Below are 11765 nucleotides of genomic sequence, written 5' to 3'. Positions count from 1 at the left end.
TCTCAGCCTGTATCCTCTAGCAAAGTCTGAATGTGTTTGTGAACAACCCATCATTATATCTTAAAAAAAATCTCAACATTTGTTTGTTTATGTAACATTTGTTTTAACTCTGTGAATTGTTTATGCTTGGTGGAAAGTGGTTGCAAAGTCTTAATGATTTTAGATTATTTCAGGGACATCTATTACAGTGCTGACTTGATTCCTCTGTACTTGCACAAACGAGTCACTCTGCATTTCTTTCTTTCTTAGAACAGGGATACAATTATTAAACTTGATCTGTTATCTGATGCTTACATTTGAAAGCATCAGAATCTCCAGGGCTATCATTACAGGCATATGAGTCACATCCCATCCTAAAGTTTTTGGTTTACCCTACTTGCTGTGGGTAACATTTGCAGTAAGCTTTTCCATATAATGATAATACTTGCATGGTGTTCTCCAGGAGCAAAATACTGTACAAAGTTTAGCTAACTAACCCTTGCAGAACCTATGTACTGTGAGTAAACATGTTATAATTCTCAGAGATGAAGGTAAGAGGGAGAGGAAGGAAAGAACAGCTCTCCTCCCTTTCTCTGCAAAGAGCAGGAAAAGTTTTCCCTCCTCTTTCAGATTTACATGTGATGCTTCCCTTGTTTCTTGGACTGTGCAACAAAGGTTGCTTTTTCTGTTGACTTGGGGCTTGTCTGTTCTTGTTTTACAGGGAAAACAACCGAGGGAAGAAGGGACAGACAACTGTCCAATGACTCTGGCATGGCTGCATTCAGACCAGGAGCACTCACCTCTGTGAGTGTCCATTGCACTGCACCTATGCCACATACACCGATGTATGTATCTCTGTTCCTGCCAAAATGCTTTTGCTCCAGGTTGCACGGGTTTAATGTGTTTCCTTGGGGTTTTGCACCGTTTTATAAGTAATTCCTCTTAAGTAAACACTCACAGATCCAAATGTCAGAAGGAAAAAGAATGAATTCACATTTGGTTGCTGAAACATGTCCATGATTACTTGAAAGAGAATCTCAGAAGTTGTATGTAAAACTGTATTTTGTCCCCTTCAGGTACAAGAAGCACTTTGCATACACAGTGTACTCTTCTGATTTTCAAAGGCGAGATTCTCTGTTCTGTAAATATAGGCTGTCTGCAGTAAAACTGTCCTGCTGCAGGGCTCAGTGGGTAACTCCTGGCCCAACAGATCAGGAGAATAGGTTTTATGTTCTCATCACAGGACTTAAGAGGCATTTTTGTTCCTCATATCCTGGGTGGATGTGGAACTATGGGGAAAATTTCAAACCGTTCTCTCAATCTGCAGCTTAAAAGTTGCTCCTACTGGCCAATGCAATATAAATACAGGGAAGGTAGGACACTTGAATACATGAATTGACATGAGTATGATTCCTCATGTGCTTAAAGATAAGTGTTCCCTGATGATCACAATGCAATTGCTGAATTCCAGGAAGGTCAGAGAGGGAGAACAGCATTTCACATACACGCACTTCTCTGTTTTTTTATTCTGAGTTTAACAGGCTGCAGTCTGTAGTGGCTGAAAATGAGCAAAACGACTACTCCACAAGGCAGACATGTTGGGCCAGCAATTTCTGTATCTGTCTATGTATCTATGCCAAGTATACAGAAATATCGAGGAGTTGTTATGCGATATATTTTAAGTGATCAACAAGATGGATGCTGCAGTCACACAACTCCTATAAGTACTTATCATGAATCAGCTCTCCAACATGCAGGCATCTAATTACAATGGAAAGCACATGTAAGTCAGCAAGGCCTGGTCAGATTTTCCAGTCTCATCAGATTTTCCATTCAACTTAGGCTTTTTGTTCACTGATATGTACTGGACTTTGGCTGCTGTATCCTATCCTCTTCCTATTGAAATCAACCAATTAATTGTTTTTCTGATGTTGAGTAGGTCATTGGATGAGGCCTCAGCTACAGCCTGAGTTGCTATATTTTGCTTCCTTTGCTGCTGAGGTCTTTCCTGCTCTGTAAACACATTTATACTATCATGGCCTATATGACTATTTTCATTCTAAAACAGACAAAACAGTCTATCCACCACTTATTATTAGCCTAGAACTTTAATTCAAATGTGAAGATTAACATTTCATGTGTTTTCCAGTCTTTTGCAGTGGGTCTGTTCCAGAAAGTGTCAGCTATAAGAGTGGCAACAAGAAAAAATGTCTCATTTTCCCTTGAAAAGAGTAATCTTGAAGGACTGTGTCACCTGTCTATGGTCCTATTTTAAAATCAGGATTATGATAGCAAGGAGAGGAGTGATGAATTATTATAAGGAGTACTTCTGCTGTTAGTTCATTAGTGTTTTGCACCAAAGAGATATAATATTTATGTTCTTTCACTGAAATACAAAGAAGACTGTTAGAAAAATAGAGTTCTGTTAACATCTGCTTTGAACATTCAAGGCACATCAGCTAATGCCTATGGGATGACATTTGCTCTTGTGTAAAATAAAAGTACAACGTCTGCTCACCGGTTACCCGCCAGGCTTACATTCTCTAAGAGGTACCTATGATTTTTAGAGGTGCACAATAGTGGATTTCAGCCAATGAGTAAATGATACTAACTGAAGACACCATCTGTAAAGCTCTACCTGAGCAAGTAAGTCATGATAATAACTTTTTTCCTGCACAAAAGCCAGAGTTGCTGATCAACAAAATATTACCAATACTGCCACAAGATTTGAAATAATCTGCCCTTTTGCAAAACCATGCCCTCCGACAAAAAGACACAACCTTAGCATTTGTTGTAGAGATGGACATAAAGGTAGAAATCTGCCATCCTTATCTTAGAGACAGCTATTGTATATGTGATCCAGGATGTCAGATTTAGCTAGTCTCCCTCTTTGTCCCACCCTTGCCTGTGGGTTGTATAGGGCACAGGCAGCAGAGAGGCACCACAGCAGCTGTTGCTTGTGGCAATGCTACCATTAATCTTCTCCATGCAGTTGTTCCAAGGCCACCTCAGCAAGAGTTTGAAATGAATTTGTGACAGCAGCTAAGTGTCATGGTCTTCTAAACTGCAAAATTAAATAAGTAGATTTAAAGCAGGTAGCTTAAATCCTTTACTGGGGACCATGATGAAAGGAATGTCTTGGCAGATCTATGGGACTGTCCTGGTGATTGGCATCCCGAGGTATTATTGGTGTTGCAACTTGCTAGGACCTGAAATTTCACATCTTAACATACATTTGACTAATTTTAGAGTTCTGAGGGTTTGACAGTGAATACTATGAGAAGAGACAGTGGGATAATCAGCTCCTAATCCACCAGTGATCCAGATCATTGATGCAGGTGGGTTGTAAAGGGCAGAGAGGGCCTTTGTAAGGGAGAAACTCATCTCGCTGCTGAAGTTGAGAGCTGCATGTTGAATGAGGATGGAAACAGTTTGAAGAGGGAATTGTCTCTCTTTTTTAAAAGGTTGCATGCTGGCCAGGCGTGATGCTGCTTCTCTCTATCTGCATCACAGAATTAGCACAATGATACTGGTCAGATCAATAAAACTTACCTAATGTTAAGCTATTAAGTATTAAAAGTTATACTTGTCATGTAGGCCCCCTCTCTAGCAGTGGAGAGAGAAGCTCCCCTCCAGATAATTATTTGTTCCAGATGTCCAGGTGTAAAACAAGAATAATACTCACATTATCTCACTGTAGTACTCTGAAGGCTTCTTTTCTCATGCTGGAGAGAGGTTCCTATACATCTGTCATGAGCTCCATACCTAAACCAGTAAGAAAGATAACAATTTAGTCTTCAATCCTGATTTTGCAATGTGGACTGGGCCACAGAGTTAATTACAGCAGTCAAAAGAAATCACAGAGAAACCCTCTGGGTAACTGTCATTCTTTTTGTACATGAAATGAGATAGGGGTCCCATGGGGAAGAAAGGAGTATGTGACCAGGTACGTATCATAATGCATGGACACAGAAGGGCTTAACTGGAATTACACAGAAAACAACAGTTCTGTTATTTCCTTGCACATAAGGACTAATTTTGCAACCTCAGTATTTCCCTCACCCCCCTTATTTAACGTGAATATGTTATTTTTTTCGCTGTCCATGTATCTGGGAAGGCTTTATTATCATGGGCCACAGGCAACAGTAGGTGGGTTGTAATAACTGATTTAGTGGCTGACTTAACCATGTCAAAAGTTGAAACTGATATCATACTTTAAGTGTGGAAGTAAACAGAGAAAAAAGACTGATCGAGAAATAGGCATAAGTACCTGGAATAAAGTGTTCTACCAGAAAGTGACAAAAATTTCTAGTAGATATGTAAACCTGGAAGGCTGATAGGCAACAAACTTGGAAAATATGAGAGGCTTTAGGAAAACATCAGCTTTCTCATTTAGCCTAGTACTGATGAAGTTTTTCCTGTGCTACAAATTTAAGCTTTATGCAACAAAGCCAGAGTTACTTCTTACCCTAGAAAAATTAACGTTCTATGAAACTTGCTGTTGCTTTAGGATTTTCCTATTAAAGAGTCATAAAATGCTGTTACATTGTTTTAACAAAATGAATGAATGTTGGCCCAGTTTATTTTCAATACCTGTCACCAACTGTTTTTGCTAGTTCTAGAAAAGGGAGATGATATTTTGCAAAACTATCTGATAAAGTGGAGAGTCTGGCAACTGGTCTTCTGAATGAACCCTGCCCTTCAGTTCCTGAGTGTGGCCATGAACAAGACACTTTGCATTTGGACAAACCTTGGAAATTCACCTTCTCCCATCTAGGAAAGGCTTGTGGCAAAAGAGGGGTATGTATTTATAAGCCTTTTGCTGTGTCCCTCTTGTGCATTAGTTTGAAATGCCTGGAGGATCTAATCCTACTGCTGGATCTTTGCAGGAGAATCAGTGAGCTTGTGGGAGAAATGGTACTGGTGGCCATCAGTGGAGCTGTGCATGGTCTGTAGGCTTCTGCAAAGGTCTGTTACCTGCTGCAGAACTCAAATTAACCTGTGTTTTATCTTTTATGTGAAGAAGTTTTCAGTCAGTTATAGGCTCATGTGCAGGTCTTGATGAAGGGCATTTCTAACAGAAGTCCTCTCAGTGCACACTGGCTATTTCAGTGTTTACAAATAGAATGGGACAGCTTGCTTTGAAAGTGATTCCTAGGGTTTTCCTCTGGAGCCTTCAGTGACAAAAGAAAGGAGCCTGTTTGTCTTTACAGAGTTTACTACAGCCTGGATGTACATACAGCCTAGCCAGAGCCTCTTCTGTGAAACTGATTGGGTCAGTCATGACAGAGTAAGCGCACACACTGGAAATACTGCACACGCGTACTGGACCAGCATACTGAACGGTTAGCATCTCTTTTGTTGTAGCATAACCATTTTATCTAGTTAAATCAATGTGTGGTGTTTTTTTTCCCATGAACTCCAGAGAACATTATTCACTATGATGTTTTTTAACCTCAGTTTCACAATTTCTCAACAAGGTTCCCTACTTTAAAGAGAAAAATGGATTACAACAATAAAAAGTGCCACACTATAAGAGGGGATGTCTGAGCTACAGCGTGAGTGATGTGAATGTAAAGTGAATGTAATCTAAAACTAGGATTAATACTATCACTGTTAAGCACACTTGTCTTACTTGATATGAGTAGCTCTCACAGTGAATTATCTTCCCCTGAATTCATGTCTGCTAGAAGCCTAACTTCTTGCCTACAAAAGGAACTTGTATAAACATTCCATTTCAGGTTTTCAGTGTCAGGTAAAAGGTAACCCTGCCAACATTTTTCATTTAAAATATACACAGTGTGTTTCTATTTTGTACATAACAGTGAAATTCATCTATGCCCAGCAGGTGGTGATGTCATTGCTGACTATTTTGATTTCACAGTGACACCACTGGTTCTCCTCCTTGGGTCCCCACTGACTACTGCAGGCAGGCACACTGGCAATGTGCTGCAGCTGAATAGGCACTCCTTCTTCACTACTCTGAAAATGCAGCCTAGACTGTGATGTATTGAGATGGTATCAGTCATGCTTTGTTTTACACAACATACATATCAAATACTGTCTCAGCCTATATTTCAAATTGCTGTGCTGGCATCCCAGGCTGTGATGGAAAGTCCACTCTTATCTTTCCAGTGATCAAAACTGGGTTTAAATCAAGCTCATGTTGAATGGATTTTACAGGCTGTTGCACACTTCATTTATTTGATTAAAAAATCTGGCCCATGTTACTCTTAATTATTCTGTGCTTGTAATTTGTACAAAGCAGTCTTGTAGTTTTACCTTCATCTGTCACAGATGCATTTTTAATGCAGTGTTTCATCTAGAGATGGGGTATTAGCCTTATCCACCATCTAGTTTTAGAATTTCTTCTTTTATTTTCAGTGTTTTTTTCCTGTTTTTCCCTTAAGACTCAGTGAATTCCAGAAATTGCACTTTGCAATTCTTTTTGAGTCTGTCAACTCTCTATACATTTCCCCTTACTGCAGTAAAATAACTTGCTGTCATTTTTCTTCAGTTGCAGTCTCACAAAGCCCAAAATATAATTTTAAAAGATTAGGCCAACCATCAAGACTTTTCATTTTTATTTAAATAAAACCCATCTTCATACAAAACATAGACATTTTAACACTTTTCTGGAATCTGGTTTGGGTTTTTGGGGGGGTTGGTTTTATTTTTTTTTTTCCTCATTTGCTAGTCTAATTCATAGTGATTTTCTAGGAACAAATAGGAAACCTTTCAACCACTTCTAATCAGTCCCAACTGTAATCTCCCATCTGCATTACCAAGTACTGTATTCCCTGATGTACAGTGAAGAAACAGAAGCATGCACTCAAATTTTTATGACAACCACTTTTTAAATGCTGTAAAGTGATACCACATAGATTGTTCTGTTCGTTCTCAAACAACTCTTGCTAGAGCTGCTCTATTTCCATCAGAAGTGATACTATACAAGGTTAAGGTGCAATGGTTCTTCTCTTCCTCTAAGCAGTTTCATTGAGCAAGAACACACAAAAGCTCTGCATGGTTTCAGGTATGTCTGTGCATTATAAACAATGCATCTTTGCATTGCTAAGCAAAAGAGCCAGATAAATCTGGGCGCAAACAGAACATCTGTCTATCTGTCTTCCAAATCAGCTCTGCCAACATTCCAGAAATGAAAAGCAGCAACAAAACTTTACCAGACATTTACATTAGGCTATACTTCTGGAATATGCAACCCAGTGATTGCGTACAATCACATTTGGCCCTAATCATGGAGGAATATGGACAGAGGCCAGCTGTATAAAGAGAGTTTGGCCAATAGTTGGAAGCATGTCCGAAACATTTGCCCCTGCCCACCACCCTCTCTTCTTTTTCAGGATCCCCAGATGGAGTACATCTTGGGCTTGGATTTGTTTTCTGTGGATTTGACTTTCACAAGTAATCTTTTTTTTTTTTTTTTTTTTTTTTTAAGATTAGACTCCTGATAATTTATTTTAAAAATAAGACCTTACTTGTGTGCCTTTCATTGTCCAAATGCCAACTTTACTTTCAAAAGACTGAAAAGTTTGTTTTTTTCCTTTTTAAATGTGAATTGAAGACTAGCTGTTCAGATTTCTCTATTGATTCAATCCCCCAGCTTTGTTCTGTATCACAACTATGTTTCATGCTGAATCAAATTAGCTTTTATACTTGACAACTGATAAATAAATAGTCTAACTTAAAAGATTATTTCAAGGGAAATAAAATTTGGAGAGAGTGAAAAAAACAGTCTAATGAAAGTTAACTTTTTGGAAATAAAACCAAGGGACAGATAAAATTTAGGCGAAACACAAATTATAAAGACAGTTTCTTTGCTGAATCAGGCAAGTGTCCAATTCACTGTTTCCATGAAATATGGTGCTGTGTTCACTTGTCACAGACAATTTGTAAATTCCAGCAGGTCTCCTGCTTAGTCCTACCATTGTCCCAGCAGATACTATGTATTTGCTATATTTTTTATATCACACTTAAAGAAATTAACACAGATTGCAGGCTGGCAGGAAAAAAATCCCTGGGGAGATGCAAGTTTATACCTTCTCTGGCACAGATGAGTCAAATCCCACCACCTCTCCCCTCTAGCACAGGCTGTTGGAAGAAAAACCTTTAGCTCACACCTGCTCAGTGGCACATCTCTGCTGGAAACCTCTTTCAAGAGATTAATATGGAGATGCAAATAAGAAATAATAACTCATTTCAGTAAGACAGGAGTCCACCAGTTACTTTGTTTCAGTAGCCACTGAACAAATTATTTGTTGACAAATTGTGTAATAGTTTGTTTTGGGACCTTGTGATGGTCCCATTTAGTTCTTGCACAGATCACCTTGTCTTGCAAAAGCTGAATGACATGGTTCTGTTTGTGAGTGTAGTCTGTAAAAAGTATGAGGATGGCAACACTTCAGGCTAAATCCTAACCACAAAATGCCTGAAATTAAGACTTCAGTTAGCTATTCAATCACATCAGAGCACCTGAAAATGACTTGCTGTTCACCTTTTCCTCTCTTACAGACATCATTATCATTTGCAACGTTTCATTGTCACAACTCTGTGGTTAATACATTCATTGACATATTTCTTCTTGTATTGTAAACACAAGTCTCAAGTATGTCCATGCAGTCTCTCACTCCTGAAATTGATTCAGCTTCACTGCTCCAGGGAGCAATCCTTCACCCAGAGGCCAAGTGCTGCAGAGCAGCTTCTGACCTTTCTGGAGTGGATTGGCCACTGTGTACCTCTTGGCCTGGGTCTCCTCTGGGACCTATACAGAGCATACGAGAAACTAATGTTAAATTTCTTGTATTTTTTCAGCTCAAAATGCCAGAAGTAACATTAAGGGTTTCTTTTATCCTTCCAGAATAGTGTTGCTGGTTATAGGATGCTATGCTGGTTATATGCTGGCCACACATAATGGTAGAGTACTGTGCATGTATAGATATGTTGAGAGCTGAGAAAAGGTTTTCTGCACACTTGATATGAAGGTGTTCAGAGTTTTTATGGTAGCAAGCCTGTAGTCAAGTCTAACCTGATGAAACCCACTTCCCAACAGGTACGTGTGAAGATGCCTCTAATTTCCTTCTCCTGCAGCTTGGGGTATGGTGGTTGTCCTAGAAGCACAGGTGCACTGTTTGGCTGCCTATTGCTACCAAATATGGATGATTGCATGTGAAAGGTTCAAAAGTGATTAAGGGGAGGAAGGAGACAGGCAGACAGACTGCACAATTGCATAAACCTTGTTTTCCTAGGAAACTATGGGAAAACACTAGCAGTTGTCAACAAAACCTTTTCTTTTTTCCCCCCATCCAGTTTGTTTGTTTGTTTGTTTATTTATTTATTTACTTATTGACTTTGAAAGCAAAATATTCATAGGATCCTAGCAAAACTGTATCCATTCATTGTAAAGAGCATGATAACATTTAGCTGTGCTACAGACATGGGATACACCAAATGATGTATCTGAGCTGGGCGCTGATTTACCACGAGATGTTTAAATGGCTCTGACTGTATCCCCTATTCCCACTGTCATGGTGTCATATATTTTCTCATAGCAGGCACCAGTGTCAGAGCCACAGAATTCTGTCAAGCTCCTGTACCCTATCTCTGATCTGGAGTTGCACCTTTGCAACAACACCAAACAGAAAAATGCTTTCTTTTGCATCAGCTACAATTTTTCGTGTTGTGCTGCAAAAACCTGGGGACAGTTGCCAGCTCTTGGGGTTCAGAATTCCTCACACACCACCTTCAGCCTGCTGCAGTCAAGAGGGGAAAGAAAGCAGCTGCCACTCTGCCACACAGCCATAAAACAGAAAGCACAGCTTGTTTTTGAAAGTACATTCCCTACTTACACAGGCTTTCCTTCACACTGCCTCCTCGGTCTTTTTCACACTTTGCATTTTACTTGAATTTTGTTTTCTAACCTTGTGATTGTGTCCCCCGCCCCCAGATTCCCCTGACCTCTGTGAATGCAATCTGACTGGAAATTTTGTATTCTTTCCCAGGGGAAACGTACAGGATTTCTTTTTTAAATCTGTCTGGTGCATAGCTGCAAAAATCTTCCATTGCCATTTCACATTCTAGGAATGAAGAGAAGAAGGAAGGTTTTCACAGCCTTCACTCACCGTTTGTTGCAAAGGGGCTAAGGGAATATTTTAGTCAGCCATCCACACTAGGTGGTGTTTTTTTGCTGCAATGTTAGGCACAGAACTTGTGAATTAATTTCGGTGTTCAGTCATTAGACAGGTACTTCCAAATTTTCAGTTTGGGATTTGACAGTGTGCTGAAACACTAGATGCATTTTATTAAAATCATATGCTTTGCAATGAGGCAGTGTACGTGTGACACTGCCTTGCATTATGTCTCAACCTGAAATAGCCATTGAAGCTCTTTATACTGGACAGTGCACTAACTAGGCAGTACCAATTGCAGCTGGGTCAGGTATGAGCAACAAAGTGCATTTCCTCAAATTAGACTGAGCATATGATATGAATTAGTGCTAAATTCAGCCTGGGTCTGGGGGACAGATTATTTCTTGTCTAGTATAAAGACTGCTGAGGCAAACATACTTTCCTGACATCTCTTTGAAAAAGTTTCAACTCACAGTTATCTTCTACTGGCTTGTCTGTTTGTATCCCATATTTTTTGCATTTTTGGTCTGGTTCCTATATGCCCCACAGTTCAACCGACTCTCACGGAAATACAGTCTCTGTAACACACTGTAGAAATAGGCAGGTTTGGCTGCAGAATATTGATGTGATGTGATGCTGAATGGAATCAGATGTTGTGTTATCCTGAATTTTGGATATCCTGAATAGAGCTCGCAGCAGTTCATTGAACTCTTATTTCCTTTTTAATTGTTGTTTATTTTGGATTTTTGTTTTTTTTTCCAAAAAATTCCAAATCCATTTGAAAGTAGATATGGTGGTAATGAGTAACCTGGCTGTAAATATTTTGGAAAAAGCTTTAAAAATTGTCAACACCATGTTTGACTATTTTGCTCCAGGAAACTTAATTTTGGGGATAATAGTGACTATTCTGTTTTGTTTGTGTTTTGTTTTTTTTTTTTTCCCCCAAAAAAAGTTTCAAGCACTAACTAAAAAAAAGAAAAAAGAGAAAAGACAATAAAATTAAGTAAAAAACCCTATTTCAATAACTCAGAAACTACACAATGTGACTCAAATTGACTTTTTTTTTTTTTTTTTAATTTTTAGAGTTAGTTTTTGTATTTCTAAACTGTATCTTGACAGACGATAGACAGAATTTTTGAAATTTCAAAAATTCTTGTGGTGTGAGGAAAACACTTTTGGCTGGTCCCAAGCTTGAATATGATAGATTTCATTAGAAAATCTTTCATACTAAAATGTCCCTAAGAAATCACTCAAACCTATTCATCTCCTCAGTTTCCCCCTTCAGAATTTTTGATCACCAAGAGCAAGTGGAATTAATTATAAGCCTTGTGTATGTGTGTCTTTAAGTAATTGTAGAGTAATTCAACATTAGTCCTGGACTAAACCAGTGAAAGTATAATCACAAAATCTCATTGCACAATAAAAGGAATATTACGAATTAAGACTAATCAAGGATGGATGTGGAGCTGTTTTTGTTATAAAAACAAAATGGAAATTAGAAAATGGTTCTTTAAAAACCCATCCTGTGATAGGAATCCCAGGCTGGCTCAGGCATTAGGACCAGCCTTGCAGGCAGAAGTTCTGGGCAGCCCATAGCATGAGCCACACACGTCCTCGCCTCACACCGTGCAGTCCTCTTCTGCA

This window comes from Tyto alba, unplaced genomic scaffold (assembly GCF_018691265.1).
Source record: "Tyto alba isolate M040663 unplaced genomic scaffold, T.alba_DEE_v4.0 Super-Scaffold_14, whole genome shotgun sequence".
NCBI lineage: Eukaryota > Metazoa > Chordata > Aves > Strigiformes > Tytonidae > Tyto > Tyto alba.
This window is presented reverse-complemented; position numbering follows the sequence as displayed.